Source organism: Megascapheus bottae, chromosome 8 (assembly GCF_031878675.1).
Source record: "Megascapheus bottae isolate mThoBot1 chromosome 8, mThoBot2.hap1, whole genome shotgun sequence".
Classification (NCBI taxonomy): Eukaryota; Metazoa; Chordata; class Mammalia; order Rodentia; family Geomyidae; genus Megascapheus; species Megascapheus bottae.
Genome location: NC_143516.1, coordinates 29662823 through 29680148, shown reverse-complemented (window position 1 = coordinate 29680148; position 17326 = coordinate 29662823). Strand labels below are relative to the sequence as shown.

The following is a 17326-nucleotide window of genomic DNA, read 5'->3' as shown; positions in this document are numbered from 1 at the left end:
TAATGTAGAAAAATTTTTCAGAAAATGGTCATGCGCATTAATAACTTAGTTAAGTCATTAAGTTAATGTGAAATCATGAAAGTGACAGCTGAGAGGGCTATCAGCACTGAACTGAGAAATATTTTTATTTATCACTCTCCTTGAGATGTTGCATCATTTTAAAAATTAAAATGTGGTCCTAGTTAAGACTGCCTTTGTTGAAACTGAGTGTAAATCTTCCTCTGATTTGTATAGGAATGCCAATACTATTATGACTTTATATTGACAATTTAGAAATGTTAAAGCCCCCAATGTTGGCAGGAATAAAATAGCGAAAAGAATTGATTATCTCAGAATACTTTCATCACAAAAACCCTCCAAATAAACAGACTCCAAGATAAGTATAATTAAAGTCCTCTTCTTTAAGATTCACTTTATTCATTCTGAAGCATATATCATTTGTGCATTATGGACAGTGAATATTACCATTTTGTGAAGAAATATTTCTAGGAAAACAAAAAGCAAAACAAAAATACTACATTTAGCTTAGTACCAGTGGCTCACACCTATAATCCTAGCTACTTAGATCTGAGGCTCAGATCTGGAAACTATGGTTCAGAATCAGCATGAGCTGACAAGTCTGTGAGACTTTGGATTTCCAATTTACCAACACACAATGTGGAAATGGAAGTCTAGCTCTAGTAGTAGAAAACCAGCTGTAAGAGAAGCTGACTGTTGACTCAAGGCCCTGAATTGAATCCCCTGGACTACGACTAATTTACTAAAAAGAATACTGTAGAAGAAGCAAATAAACAACAAAACCAAACCACACCACATGTTCTTTTCTTATAGTTGAGATGGGGTTACAGGAATCAGATGACCTCTTTCATAAAACATCTATTAAAATGGATAAATGGGTCAATGTTTTTCAGATACTTATTGAACATGAAGCGAACTCAGAGAAAGAGGATAGAAATGAGGTAAGCATCATCATCAATGTCTCCCATCGGTGTCTGAAGAGTTTCAAGATCCCAGTGCAAGCAAAGGAACTCAGGCTGGCCCTCAGATTTCACAGAATTGAAGAGATGGAGTTGGTCATTTGAGCAGCCAGAGCAGATAAAGTGGATTTAAAACTAGCTTGGATTTATCTCACTTAGCGGTATTTAGATTATCTAGCCATACTGAGCTCAGTTTATTATCTGCAAATACAGAAAATTACCCCATTGTACAGTTATAGATATTGAATAAAAGTCTGATTGAGCCTTTACCTGTATTTTACTTGCATTCTTCACATAGATTTGCAGTAAAGGAAATTTGATATTCGTAGAGAACTAGCATGTATCTCAGGCAAGCCTTGAGTTCCAGGATATCAGAGGCAATACAAATGAGCATGATTAGTGTCATGACAACTGAGCAGTAACCACAACTTTCAGGAAATCAGAAGAGATACCAGAACTTCAGGGGAAAAGCAATACCCCCAAAAAGCAAAGAAGAAACTGCATGGCGGAATATGTCTATAACCTTAACTACTTGGGAGACCAAAAGCCAAAGGTAAATGAGACCCTGTCTTAAAAACAAAAGGTCTGGAGGAATCACTCAAATGGTAAAGTGCTTGCCAAGGCTGTGGGCTCAGAGAATAAGAAATTAAAAAGAAAAAAAAGCAGAGAAGTATCATTTCATTCGTTTTCATTTTCTAGTAGAATTGACATACTTTGCTTATGACTTCTTGCTGTTGTTTATTTGTTTTGTTAGTTCATGTTGGAGTTTAAACTTTGGACCCAGTGTGTGCTAGTCAGAATTCTTGAGCTAGACTCTTAGCTATTACTTTGAGTAGGGTAGGGTCTTTTGTCTTGGCCTTCGTGGACTTTGAGATCCTCTCAACTACCAATTCTCACGCTAATAAACCTAATAAACCTAACCCGTATTTCAAGCTTGGTATTTGAGATAGGGGTCTCACTAACTTTTAACCCTGTTCTAATCCACAATATTCCCTAGCTCAGCCTCTGGAGTAGCTGTCATTAGAGATGTGAACCACCATACCCTCCACTGACTTTTAAAGATCACAATAAATCACCCCAGCTTGAGCAGGAGGCATAGTCAGGAGGATGGTAGTATGAGCATAACCTGGAAATACAACAATGTGAGAGCTTGGCTGAAAAAATAAGCTAAAGCAAAAAAGAGTTGGTGGTGTAGCTCAAGTGACAGTGTTTGCTGTGTGCCTTGGTTCAAACCCTAGTACCACCACGACTTTAATAATGACTTTATATTTTCCTTAGTAAGCATTTGAAATGGAAACTCGATACACACTGATTTCTGCTTTTGTTTGCATAAAAAAACTAGCCTGCGTGGCATATTTGCTCCCGGTCTGTCAAAATAATTTGGGGGGGGGGACCCACAAAGGCGCTGATTACAGGAGCAGATAAGAAAATTCTGCGCAGTCGTAAATTCTCAGAGCATGCACGATTAGATCACAAGGACGAGCTTAGGACAGACACTCAGGGGACACAAATCCTTGGAGAGTCCCCAAGCCAGCACTAATTGTCAGAGGTCGGGAGGGAAGGCGCAAACATTCCCATGGTCATACCCAGAATATTCCTAACCACCCCCACCGTCGCCTGGGGCGGGGTGGGGGGACAGGGAGCGTGGAGAGGCAGGCGGGGAGGACACAGGTGGATGGTCACGGGTGACCGCAGAACAAACGCACAAGAAGCGCGGTGTGGTGGGGGTGGACACGAGGCTCCTTGGTGACGGAGTCTGCAGGGAGGGCTCGCGGTGCTCCGGGGCGGGGCCCGGCTGCTCCCCCGCCCCGCACGTCGGTCGCTGACTGTGCCTGGCGGAGCCTCAGCTCCCTGCGCGCACGGGGATCGGCGAGCAGGAGCCGGAGTCCCAGCCAGCCGAGGCTGAGGGAGCGCGAGCGCGAACCGACCTGACATCCCCGGCCCCGCCCGCGTCTCCGAGCGCCGCGCTGGTAAGCACCTTATGGGCTGGCATCCAGAATGGGTGCCACCTGGGAGACCGTGGAGGGGACAGACCGGGGGAGACGGCGGGGCGAGGGGTGTGGGGGAGACTAAGCCGTGGAAAAGCGAGGCCAAGTGCAACTTTGCCGTCTCCCGCCCTATCGGCCCGAAGCGCAAGGTCCTCTTCGGCGAGGTCGACCCCATCCGCTTCCGTGGGCTAGCCGGGGCGCGTCGGGAGAGCCCGGAGCAGCGCCCCTCATCACCGGGGGCCGCTCGCCCGTGGGGTTTGCCCCCTGGGCACTAAAAGTGGCCAGCGCTGACCTCCGAGCCCGTCGCGCCGGCCGTGCCACGTCGTTTTCCTTTGGGCAGCAGCCGGCTGGCCACGGGGGTCAGCAGAGACCCCGGTTCTTTCCGACTCTGCCAGCACCGCGCTCAGGGCTTTTAGCCAACTCCACCGGTTCCCCGCCCCCCATTCTTTGGTCAATAGCTAGGTGAGTTAATCAATGGCCTCAGGGGGTCCCCGACAGCTATTCCGTGGTTCCCTATCTGGGGACACGGGCAGCAGAAGAGCAGGGTGAGGTGGCAGCTGAGAGACACAGCCAAGGGCCTGGATCCCCGGCTGCTGCTGCTTCAACCCCTTGTGGAAGGTCCTCAGATGCCTTCCTGGTAGAAAGGAAAGGGTTCGCTGCCCTGTCCCTCTTCCAGGGCGTCCCCCCACTCCCCGTTCCCCACGTGTCCCTTCATTGGGGAGGCTGAGATGGCAGGGTTCATCGCATTTTCCGAAGTTCCTCTGGAAGAAGGCAGCTCCTCAGAACTTGCACTGAGAAACAGGCAGGCAACAGAAAGGGATAGGTCCCTGGGAAACCCTGAAACAAACCCGGGGAGTGAGATAATATCCTGCAGGTGGTGTGATTAGCTGGTGTCTTGCAGGATTAAAGCAGGGAGACTGATGACAGATGTGCACCGTGAAACAAACAAACAAAACACTGGCAACGTGGATCCACCTTTGGTTAGTGAAAGGGTATCAGAGTGTTGGGTTTCTCCTTCTGTGCTTTTGAGATTAAAAATCTGTCTGCCCACTTCTCCTTCCTTCCTGACACCCACCACGCTTTTGAACTTGGTCATCACAAGCTCACAGTTTAGATGATTAAAATGAGGCCCTCTGATGGGTGCCCTGCGATCAGAATTTTAAAATCTTTGTTTTCTACTAGTGTACCAGACACTGCTCCATGCATGCCCTGCTGTTGACGCTATGCCAAGACGGTTGAGTTTCTGAAGTAAAATGTTTTCAAAGTTCAAATAACTCAAGTTTGAAGCAAAGTATCATTCTGAGTAAAATGAAGAACTTTCTCATAATTGACTAGTCTTATCTTCACAACTTTTTCCCCAGCCAATTACAAGACATTAATGGGTTACTTAATACAGATTTTTTTTAAAGGGCCAAATTTCATTTTTATTGCTCTTTTTAAAGTCATTGTAAGCATATAGTTAAGTCACTGTTGTATCAATCTCATTTTCCTGCTAATTTTTATTATTACTTAAGGGCAAACGAGTTTTTAGAAAGTTATGAGTGATTATTAGACTATCAAAATGTAAAATCATTAGTAAAATCTAGTTTTAGTGTTTTTCTTTTTAAATCACTCTGCGATATCTTTCATGTCTCTGTTTCTACTCCAGTTCCAGGAAACCACTAATCTACTTTTTCATCTCTATAGATTTCCCTTTTCCACATTTCAAGTAAATAGACTAGCATATCTTCTGTTCATGACTTTATTCACTTAGTATAAGAATTTTGTAGTTCATTGAATTGTAATTTGTATCAGTATTTTATTCCTTCTGGTTGCTAAATAATTCCCTAATCTATGGATTTACTGTATTTTGTCCATGCAATCAGTTCTTGGACATTTGAATTCACCCATTGTGGCCCTTGTGAATCATGCTGCTAAGAACTTTTGCATGAGAGACTATGAGTTAATGTTTTTCATTTCTCTTAGGTCACTATTTAGCCATGGAATTCTTGGTCATATGATAAATTTATAACTTCTGAAAAACACAAAATGATTTTTTAAGGTATAAGTCTGTGTGCTTAGGAAACTATAGAAAATGATAGGGGAATAAATGATTCCCAGTAGATTATATATGATAGATAGCAAATGTAGATGTAGCAAGAATTGGGGAGAAAGCGTGTTCCTTCCTATCAAATTATGCATTCAAGTAAAGCAGACAACTTTAAAATAAAGTTGTGATAAATTTCAGTAATATTTCTTGCTAATGGTTTTTTAATGCTAAATGAGAGTGAATCAGGCTTAATCAAGACTATATTTCCTTCGAAAATGAGATGGTGAGCAATTTGAGAGTTATATTTTAAGTTGTTGATGAGACATAATCTTGAATGACTTGACAGCACTTTTCCATTGCCTCAATGCAAAAGTTGAAAGCAGGAATAAAACATTCCTTTTTGAACAGCAAAGACAAACAGTCAGCCCCATGATAAAATATTTCTTTACCCATGGTGCTGTATAAAGGGTATTTAATCATATCCTATGAATAGATTTGTTGATTTAAGGGCCAAAGATCAGTTACTTTGTACCAAAAATCATATATTAATCCAGGATTGTAGCTTTCCTATTTTAAAACTTCTCCTCTAGATCCTGTTCATCTCCAGTATTTTCATGTGCTTTGTGTAGGTGTCATATATCATTATCGGTTAGCAACATCATATGTGAACTCCTGGTTATGCCTGTAAAACCAAATTTAATTGTTCCTTTTAAATTTTCTTCATAGTAATTTTGAAAAACAAACAGAGGTTACTTTTTACTTAAGTAAAATATACTTCACTCCGGCTTTCAGTGACAGATAGTTCAACATTAGGTGTGGCAAGTATGATGCATGCTATGAATTTTACAGAGCAGAGTGCATTCACATTCTTCAGTAGCTCTTAGTATTAACACATAACAGTGTTGAAGAGTTGAGTCCTTTCTTGGGGAAGAAAGATGTAGAGGTAAGAATGAAACAATTCAGACTCCTACAGAAACCTGAACAGGATGAAGCACTATCAATCACCTAATTCCCCAAGGAATTAGAAATAGGTTTTCTCAGACAGGGAAGGGGGCTGAGGAGATGTACATACTTTGAGGGAATATGGAGCCACAGCAATTAGAAAAATTGTTTTTGGAGGGGAGGCAGAAATCAGAAGTATCTATGGAGTATAAAGACAGCTGGATGCCTTCCTACATTCTGCCTTCTCATAGTTCCTACTTCCTTAAAAGCCCTAAGGTCTACTATGCATATCAAACAAAAACCCTGTCTCCATGGAATCAGTATTCTTACAGCATTCTTAAATATAGGTTTCATTTGGGAGAATAAAAGCAAGGGAGAAATGGAGGTTCAGTGTAGTAATTTTGAAATAAAACCATAGAAGACTAGGGTGTTAAGTAGGCTTCTCACATGTCATGTTTTGTATTTTAACAATCACAGTATGATTTACTTCTACAACAAATTTTATAAACTGAGGTAATATGTCTTAGGAAGAAAATGCCATTGCTAAAATCAGTGTGTGTGTGTATAAGTGTTTGTGTGTGGGTAATGGAGGATGGCTTATAATTCAGGCAATTACATTGGTCTATTATGTTTGTTTATTTTTTAAAATGAAAGTAAGTACTTTTATTGTAGATCTCTGGAGCCAGTTATAATATTAAATCTCAACAAAATACTGAAATAAGGCCCTTTTGTTTGCCTTTCTCAAAGAGGCCTTGAAACCTAATAGAAAGGCAGATTATAGGTATGATAGGTTTTTTTTATCACATTTTGAAGATTTGTAAGAGTCTATCAAGCTGAAATAAGAAGTTGAATCCAGAGCTGCTTCCACAGGAACCACTCTACCTTTCAGTTCCTCTAGTCCTGAAAAATGATGTATATCAGAAATCCGAGCACTAAAGTATGAAAGTAGAAGTTACCATATTCGTGACAAGTTAGAAAAAAAAATAAAGTACATATGTCTTTCAAATATACATGTTCCTCTGGGGGTTTAAATCTGAAGGACACTTAATTGACTGTTGCATTAGATCACTGCTTTTAAGGTTCTCATACAGATTCTAGAAATGTTAGGACCAGAAAATAGCTGAGCATAATGATAGCATGCAATGCCAAGGAAAGTAGAGAGTATGTTATATTCTCAGTTTGTTGTTTTGAAATTGTGAATTGGTGTCATTTATGAACATAGCAGTTTGAGAATGGGAGCAGATTTGATGTCTGAACTGGATTTCTGTCCCATGAATTATGTGTCTTCCCAGCACCTAAGAATGAGAACTTCTTTGAAAACAAGAGACTGCTCCAGTATAACTAATTCTAACTAGTTCTAACTGATCACATTTGTTGACTATTACCAGAAGCTGAGAATGAGGCATGAAACAGACTCTCCCCTTGATGTTAAAAGAATAATCCAACCTTGTGGACTTCTTAATTTTTGTACTGCTGGCTTCCTGAATGGAATGGAACGCATCAGGAAATTCCCTGTGTGTTAAGCCACTTAGTTTTTCATAATTGGTCCTAGTAGCCATAGGACACTGTTATAGGAGCTATTAAGAAAGATCATAGATAAAAGTCAAATCAGAACATGATAGCCAAGAAACAGTTGTGCGAGAAGCTCTGTGGAGGTAGATCTAGTTATTACCATGTAAGATGTAAGGATGAGGCCTCCTATGATAAGAATGTAGAAAGCGAAGAGAATTGGAAGAAACTGGGAAGCTAGGAAATGAGGTTCCATGAAACATGGGGAAGAGCATTGTCATAGAAATAAATTCAAGGGAGGGTAGCTATTTGATTATTTCCATAGGAATACATCTATGCGTAAGATGGGGAAATGGCTATTGATTGTGCCCACATGTCATGGCTCAAACTACATTCTCTCATGTAATTTATTTACTCTTCAACCTATGGAGTTGGTTTTGGCTCTGTTTTTCAAATAAGTACATGAAGAGAATATCTATTCATAATCATGTCATGGAAAAGAGCAGAGCTGATATGAGAAGCTACATTGGATTGATGCATCACTGATGCCTTTTGATCATTGAACTGAAGAAAATGGTCATTGCTCTGTAGCACACACTGAGTGCTCTTTCTCCATGTCAGTTAGTAAAGACTGTTGTATGGTAACATAGTAATAGGTTCACATTGTTATTACTGTCATCACAATGCTATAGCATTGAAGAAAACCAGTCATTTTAGGAGATGTATTCATGTATGTACTAGATGGATTCCAGAAGGTGAACATGAGTTGAGGAGTGGCAGCTGTTTTTATTCATTTGCCTCCCAGAGAGATGAGATAAATTTTAAATGAAGCAAGGAACACATTTCCCCAGATTAGAACTGGCACATCACCCTCAGATGTTTAAGGAATTTGCCAAGGTCCACGTGATATATAGTTTCTAAATTCCCATCAACTTTGAAACATATGATTCAGGTCTTTCTTTTTTATGATGTGCCTAGTCATTTTTTTTCTCTCCTTTATTTAAAACCATCATACGTTTGCTGCCTCTCCCCTGGACCACATTTTCCCTTTTTATTTGGCCTTAAAAATGGGCAGGGGAACCTGAGGTAAAGCAAAGAAAGGTGTGAAGAGAAAGGTCCACAAAGAAATGTACTCATTACCTGACCTACGAAACTGTAAACTGTCCATACAACACTTCAATAATAACAATAAAATTGTTAAAAAATATTCATCACAGCACGGCCTCTGGAACACCTGTACAGTCACAATAAACTCCCGTTATTTCCCTGTTTTCCATACTCCTGGAATTTAACTTTCTCCTTTGTATCCAATTTCTCCTGAGCCAATAGGAATGTAAGTGGAGAGAGTAGACATATTTGCCTCATTCCTGATTTTAAAGGAAATAGTTTTAACTTTCACCATTAAATATAAGGCTGTACATTTGTTATATACAGCCTTTATTGTATCGAGGAATGTTCCATAGATCCCTAGTTTTTTTCAAAGCTTTCATCATATAGGAATATTGGATCCTGTCAAATGTTTTTCTGTATCTACTGAGATGATCATGTGGTTCTCGTCCTTGCTCCTATTGATGTGCTGAATTACATTATTGAACCAGCTTTGCATTCCTGGGATGAGTCTCATTTCATCATAGTGTATGAGGGTTTTTTTTTTTCTTGGTTTTTTTTTTTTTGGATTAGTTGTTGAAGTCGGTTGGCTAGAATTTTATTGAGAAGTTTTGCAACGATGATCATTAAAGGAATAAATTCTATAGTTCTCTTTCTTTGATGGGCCCCTGTTTGATTTTGGGATGAGGGTTTTTCTGGCATCATAGAATGAGTATGGTAGTGCTTTTTCACTTTCAGTTTCATTTAAGAATTTGAGGAGTATTGGAGTGAGTTTTCCTTTGAAGGCAATATAGAATAAATATGGCTGTAAATCTGTCTGATTCAACATCTTTGGCTGTAAAAGAAATGCAAATCCAACTACATTGAGGTTCCACCTCACCCCAGTTAGAATGGCCATTATCAAGAAAATAAATAACAGATGCTGGTGGGGATGTGGCCAAAAGGAAACACTATTACACTGTTGGTGGGAATGTAAACTGGTGCAACCACTCTGGAAAGCAATATGGAGCTTCCTCAAAAGAATATACATAGAGCTCCCCTATACTCCAGCAATCCCACTTCTGAGCATTTGCTCAAATAATTACAAACAAGGCCACAGAAGCTACTAGCACAACTATGTTCATTGCAGCATTATTTACCATAGCCAAGATGTGGAACCAACCCAGATGCCCTCAGTAGATGAAATGATCAAGAAAATGTGACACACACACACACACACACACACACACACACACACACACACAGAATTCTATGCTTCCATAAAAAGGAATTACAGGCCTCTTAGCGTTGCCAGCTACAGGCACACGGAGGTTGGAGTTCAAACTTGTAATAAATCACCCTTGCTTCTTTGCTTTGAAAAGAAAAAAAAAGAGGAATTACATTGCCCCATCCATAAGACTTAGAAAACATCATATTAAGTGAAGTAAGTCAGACCCAAAGAAACATAGGTTCTATACTTTCTGTCATTTGTAATTATTAGTATATGTCTAGGTATCTATGGTAGACCTAGCAGAAGATCACAATAGCTCAATAACTATGTATATATGACCATATAAACTGATGTTAATTGAAATGAATGCCAAGATATGGAAACAAGAGTTTGCTTTCAATATATTGTGTGAAGTTTGTTTTTCTTTAGTCTTCCCCGCCTTTGTTTTGTCACCTATTGTCACTGTTTTTCATTTTGGTACCCTGTGTCTTATAAATACATTTATCTGATCTGGGGAAAGAAAGAGGAATTGCAAAATGGTGAGACTAAGGACACAGAGTAAACCAATGCAACAGCAATACTCACTAGACACCATGTTGGAAATGAATTTACAACTCGGGATTGGGCAGAGGGCAGCAGGATGGAAAGTAGGAGAAAATGAGGGAGGAGATAACTATTCAACTGGAAATGCATCATTACCTTACTTATGTAACTGTAAACCTTCTGTATATCACCTTTACAATAAAATATTATTTTAAAAATGTATGAATCTGCTGAGGTGATAGGTTCTTAAATGCTAGATGAATACTTTAAATTTTGTAGCTATCAGAGATATCTATCTATAGATATTAAAGTTCTAAAAGATTAATTTACTGCAGTCTGTACAAATTGTTATTGTCAAGGGGTTGTTGAAAAATGTAGTGAATAAAGAGACAAACAAAGCATGCTCACTCACTGTGTTATTTTTCAGAAGTTACTTATCCTTTTGCATTTTTAGTTTATTTGTAGCAGACAGATACTACTATTTACTGCTTGTTTGTTGTGGTGATTAATGATTATCCAGGGCTGTGTACTTTCCTAGAACCTACAATATCTCCACTACTTATGACTATTATTTTTACTTTAAAAGTTGTCTTTCCAGGCATGGTAGAACATGCTTCTTATTCCAACTACTTGGAGGCAGGTGGACTCAAACATAGCATTTGATTCTAGTCTAGGCAAAGTTTGCAAGAGTTAATCTCAAAAGTTAAGTAAACAAATTTGCTGGGGTGTGGTTCAAGTGGCAGAGGGCTTACTTAGAAAACTCAAGACAGTAGTACTACACTGAAGAAAAAAAGACTGCTGATGTAGGCCTTAAACTGGTTCTAAAATTTAATTGGAGAAAAGTATTTACTTAAAAAAATGTATATATATATATATATTTTTTTTTTTTTGCCAGTCCTGGGCTTGAGCTCAGGGCCTGAGCACTGTCCTTGGGTTTTCTCAAGGCTAGAGCTCTACCACTTGAGCCTCAGCACCACGTCTGGCTTTTTTCTATGTATGTGGTACCGAGGAATCGAACCCGGGTCTTCATGCATGCTAGGCAAGCACTTTAACCACTAGGCCAAACTCCCGGCCAAAAATATATTATTATTATTAAACTGTAACTATAAAATGCAATGGTATGTTTAAGTGGGATAACACTTCTTGGGTTTAAACATACCAATGCTATATTTTATTTTAATGTATACATCAAATTTTCAGATATCTACTGTGAAGTAAATTGTCCAAATATCTAAGTTTTATCATGTAGTACTGAACACTTTCTGGCAGTTATGTATTCCAAATACTAATGTCTTTCCAGTTGGAGAAAGATGGTCTTAGTCATAATAGACTAAGAATTTTCTTTAGGTTTCTCAACATGGACAGGATCATAATTCACATTTCCATAGATAAGAATTTGTATAGATTGATTTAACATAGACAATCAGATTACTTCTAATATGAAAATGTGTTAATATGGTTGATTAGAAAATGTAGGGGCAAAAAGAATGAAAATGGAGGCTTTTATGAATTCTAGCTTCTGAGGTATTGTGGGAAAGGGTTGAGTGGCTTTGTGGAATTACCCTTGGCTAATATATTCATGGTCTTTTATGCTCTATTGGCTCCTTTTCTAATTTAATTTTTCTATTAATTCTTTGTGGGAGACAGATGTTAAGGAAATTCTGTGTTTTGAATTTTTAACAGGTTTTAAAATTAGGATAACTTCTTGCTTTTTGGTTAGCTGCAAATTCATTTTTTAAAATTTTTTATTGTAATTAGTAAAAGGGTTACATGATATTTGCCAGATAGAAGGTGCATTAATTCACATACATTGATACCCTTTCACATGTCTTGGTACCCATTACCTTCCCCCATCCCCCCACCCGTTTGCAAATTCATTTTTTAAAATTTTCCCTACTTTAGTTGCATAAAACATTCCTGAATAAACTATATTTACAAGATTTGTTTTAAATGCTGCTGATTTGAATGGGAAATAATTTTCCTTACAACTGAATTAAGGTCAGTGTTTGGTCATTATCTGAATATGTAGCTCCCTTTAGTTTTATGCTATCACAAAAGGAATGTGGGTTGTTGTGGCAGTTCAGTGGTAAAGTACTTGCCTCCAATGCACGTGTGCTGGATTGGATTCCCAACCGGACCAAAAACAAAAAAAGAGGGAGATGGATTGGAATACAAGCATTCTTATTGTTTTAAGTTTCTTACGGATTAAAACACCATGGGAAGGTTATTTACCCTATAGTAACTTGTTCTGTTTTTACTAAGAAGACCAGGTCAACAGTAAGGAGATTGAATTTCACTCTCAATTTTCTATGCATTACTTCTTTTCCCATTTGTGCTAGAAGCTGTCACTTGGGAGATAAAGGAGGTTAACAATGAAAAGAAACTAACTCCTTATGCAGCCTCCAATTTGCCTTATTAATTGTTCTCCAACCATGAATAAGTTGTAGTTTACAATCTCTTTAATGTTAAGGAACAAGCAGGTCCCAAGGAGATCAAATCATACAGAATAAGATCTGGTCCTTAAAAACCAAAGGCTTGGGCTGGGGGTTTGACCTAGTGGTAGAGTGCTTGCCTAGCATGCACGATGACCCAGGTTCGCTTCCTTGGTTCCACATACATAGAAAAAAAAACCGAAAGTGATGCTGAGGCTCAAGTGGTAGAGCTCTAGCCTTGAGAAAGTCCAAGGACAGGACACTAATATGGATTAAGGATGAGCATGTTGAGATATGTTTATAAGCAATCATAAAATCAGGATTAGATGCTCAAAAGAGGTGAGATTTTTGCCAGTTCTGGAAGATATCTAATAATTTATAAGTCAAAGAGGAATGTATCCTGAGAAGAGGAAAGAGAACAGAAGTGTGTGATGTGTTTCTGAACTGTGATGACTTCATCTTATTGGAGTGTGCATTCTACAAGTCCGTAGCAGATACATTTGAAAGTTTGACAAGAAACACACATGGGAGTAAAACATGTTGGAACTAATCAGCTCTTACAAGAAGGCAAAGTTCCGCTTTTAGGATTTCATATCATGCTAAAAATACTTAAACTTGATAGAGGTTTTGAATTATGAGAGTAATGGAATTTTATCTGTGCTGTGGTATACTGGCTGAAATTACACATGCCTTTGAGGAAATGACTCTACAACAGAAGTAAGGAATGCCAAGGGACAGTGTGGGCAAAGCTGCACTTAGGTTTTGAAGGTGTTAGGTCTAAAGTCTGTTATGTGTTTGTCAGATATGAATGGAAAATCATGGCTAATTTAGATTTGTTGAATTTTAGGGTGTGGAGCTGCGGAATGTTGAAGCTGATGATGTAAATGTGGGTTTAACCATAGATGAGAGCCTGCCTAGAAGTTAATGCATTGAACTAGATTATCTTTCTCTTCTGTGTTTCTCTTTCCTTCCTTTCTTTTTTCCTTCCTTCCTTCCTTCCTTCCTTCCTTCCTTCCTTCCTTCCTTCCTTCCTTCCTTCCTTCTCTCCTTCCTTCTTCTCTCCCTCCCTCCTTCCCTCTCTTTCTCTGTCCCTCTCTTTCTCTGTCCCTCTCTCCCTCCTTTCCTTTTCCTTCCTTCCTTCCTTCCTTCCTTCCTTCCTTCCTTCCTTCCTTCCTTCCTTTCCTTCCTTTCCTTCCTTCCTTTCCTTCCTTCCTTCCTCCTTTCCTTTTCCTTCCTTTTATGTCAGAGCATCCTATTTGGTGCATAGAGCCTTAAACTCGCAGACATTTTCCCTAACTTGCAAATTCTGGGATTGAAGTCATTAGCCACTACACTTTGCTCCAAGTTTTTAGGAGCAGATTTTATATAATAATATGCATGATTTTTTAAAAAAAGTTGTATTTCCTTAATGTTCTATCCATGAACAGAAAGTAGGTAGGTAGCTAACTTCTCTGAAATGAACACTTTCAGCATTATGTATTAAATATAATTTAATAAGCAATAGACAGTAACACTACAGATTTGCCACAAATTTGGATTCTGATGTCCTAGGTTTTTTTTTTGTCTACTTCTCTAAGTCTCCAAGGACAGAGTTGAAATCAAGAGTATTTTCAAGGGTATCTTTCAGGCCAAGCACAAATCCTGTTTTGATTTTTATTTAACAACAGTCGGAGAGCAGTCCAAGAAATGTGTGTGCAGATTATGTAACTAGTCACGTCAAGAAGTAGGGGTCCCTCACTTCCTGTTAACCTGGCCCTCTTGAGAGCCATTGAACTTGGGAATGTGCTGGGGAACAGCTGGGTGCAACTCAGCCCTGTTGCTTAGCAGTCTTTGTGAAGCAGTCACAAGGCCTTGTTGCTGAGCAACCAGGGGCCTCAGTGGTGGCACATCTTCCCCCATGGAGTTTAACAGTAGTGGTAGGGCTACCCCATGGGAGAAGCAGTACAGCCTGGAAGGGGGCTGGCCTCCTCAGAGGCTCAAGGGTTACTAGCAGTAAGTATTTGACTTTAGCATCAAAGCAGATAGCGTCATAGTCTACGAAGATGTTGGTTATTTGTGGAATTATTGATAGAAACTTAATTAACATGAATTTGAGGCAGGGAAATGTAGCAGCGGCAGCTAGTTTTCTCCTTTAAATACTTTGAATCTACTGTTTGTCCTTTGCAGGCTTAGTGGTACAGTGAGTTTGGGGGTCAGTGAGAAGTAGTTTTCATTGTGCTACATGGAACATGTACAGTTCCTGATTAAAATTATGTAACTAAAGCAAACATTTCAGAAAACCGAGCACGATGATCATATTCTGGTTACGAGGACCTAGCTGACAATATATTTGATTCAGTATAAATGCAGGATTATCTTACATTTTGTTTCTGCATAGAAAGGTCAGAAAATCACAGTTCATCAAGACCTAATCTTAGCTCTTTTTAATACTTAACAAGGTACACAAATCACTCAAGAGAGCTGATGCACGTGTGGAAATGAATCAGCTTTCTCAGAAAGGCTAAGTTTTGCTTTTAGGTTTTAAAATTTCTGTGTTGAGCAATGGTTTTTATTCAAGGTGCTGCTAAGTATTTTAAAGGTCAAGATGTAGCCATTTCAAAGTTTGAAACAGGCCTGGATCTTTATTGGCATGGAGGGTTGTCACTCGAAGTAACCTATAAGTTTTGGTGAAGAGTATAACTTTTGAGAAGTTTTGTGCATACTGCTCAAGCCCAGTACTCTATCATTTGAGCCACAGTTTCACTTTGGACTTCTTGGCAGTTAATTGGAGATGTGTCTTATGGCTGTGGCTTAGAACCACAGTCCTCACATTGCAGATTCCTGAGTAGCTAGGATTACAGGCAATTAACTCTCTCTCTAAAGGTGATTTTAATAGTTATTTTTTTATCATTTATATAATTAGCTGGAGCATTCTATTTATCTTATGTAAGAGTTTTCATAAATATAGCATGCTGAATGCAGTAAGTGCTAGATATTGTTCTGTGTGATTTAAATTCAGGAGACCATCTGAATTTCTAACAATCATGTGAAAAAGATTATTAAGCCTATTTTATATGCAGGGAAGCCTTCACTGGTTTAGAGAACTTGGGTATGGTAACAGTATAGATTTATAATTAGAGTATACCTTCAGAATCCATGTTCTTCATTATTATCATAACTATCATGATTTAACGAAGGAAACTGAATTTCTAACATATTTATTTTTTAAAAATTATAACACAATTAGAAAATTCAAAAGACAAAGACTACAGAATCATTTGTGTGATTAAGTTGGCTTGATTTCTTCTTTGAATCTGTAGTTCACAGCTAGGAATCCCTTTTTGGATGTTGCCTAGCCCCATTGTACTTATTCAAACTATAAATATGAAAGTAAATGCATCAGATATTTGGCACTTTTAAGGTTTTTATGTTCACAGTCAGATTATTTTTTCTGGCATGTGATAGAAAGGAAAGGGGAGAGATTAGGAGAAAAAAATAGAGGAAATACATGTGCAAATTGACTTATAGTCAGTTCTCTACAAATTTCCTGTTCCCTAGAGCTTTGCAATATCAAGCAAAACAATAAATGTAAAGGAAATAAGCAGTGAAAGAAAAATCACACAAAGGAAAAAGTATATGTCAAAGGTAGGTCAAAATTCCAATAATATTGCTTAAATGGCATCCTTATGTATACTGAATCATATGCAAATTTTAAGCTGAGCTTAAATCCTGGATTTAGGTCTTATTTGCTAGGTGACATTGTGACTGTATCTCCCTGTCTCAGCACAGAAAAAAGGATCTAGTATATGGTGGATTGTAGTGATTAAATAACATATAAAGCATTCCACAAGGTTCGGAACACAGAACTTACGTTTATGGAATGGCGAAATCTAACCAGGAGCTGCTAAGTTATGCTGGTAAAACTATCTACTAAGGAGGCTCTAATCTGAGGAGTACAGTTCAAAGCCAGCCCAATTTGGAAAGTCCACAAGACTCAACGTATTTTGCTATTAGAAATATTATAGGATTAGCTTGATAACTAAAATGAGTGGATGTATATTAAACTATTTTTATTCACTGGCATCTGAAACATGAGTATGTATCTTGGTAAATTGTTTTCATCTGTATCCTTAATTCGTTATTTAGCTACTGAGCTTTCAGCGTGTGGATGAAAAATTTTTGATAAATTAGACATATGACACACATGTAAAATTTTAATTCTGGTCATTATGTATGTATTTTAATTATCAATTTCATCTAGTTGCAGCTCATCTTTGTCCCCAAATGGTCAAGGTTTCCTCCTGGTGTCTGTTGTATGATTAACAGTGATATCTGTTGAAAATGAATAAATGATTATTACAAATTTTATGTCATTATATCTGTGAAAGCTTATAGAAATATTTCAGTTACCTAGACTCATTTAAAAATGATTAAAATTGTAAAAGATCAATGTTATATAGGAGATAGAAGAGAATAGAATATATTGGGTTGCAAGGGAATTAGTGAAATTGAGCCAAGAGCAAGTAGGGGAATTTGAATAGAATGGTACTTTTGTTAGAAATATATTTGAGTTTTATACATTTTTATATCTGTATGATTTATCATTCTGG

At 38.4% G+C, this 17326-nt stretch overlaps 1 protein-coding gene across 8 annotated transcripts in view; it reads left to right on the top strand.

Moving 5' to 3' along the window:
• Positions 1-2809: 2809 nt before the first annotated feature.
• Pkib (cAMP-dependent protein kinase inhibitor beta) overlaps positions 2810-17326 on the top strand; it is a 101465-nt gene continuing 86948 nt past the window's right edge. For 7 of the 8 annotated variants that reach the window (XM_090338202.1, XM_090338197.1, XM_090338200.1 and 4 more), the window contains exon 1: positions 14616-14729. The gene's annotated coding sequence lies outside the window, so the exon portion shown is untranslated. Of the gene's footprint in view, positions 2948-14615; positions 14730-17326 lie in introns of those variants that run through there. The other variant, XM_090338198.1, reaches the window with a different exon arrangement.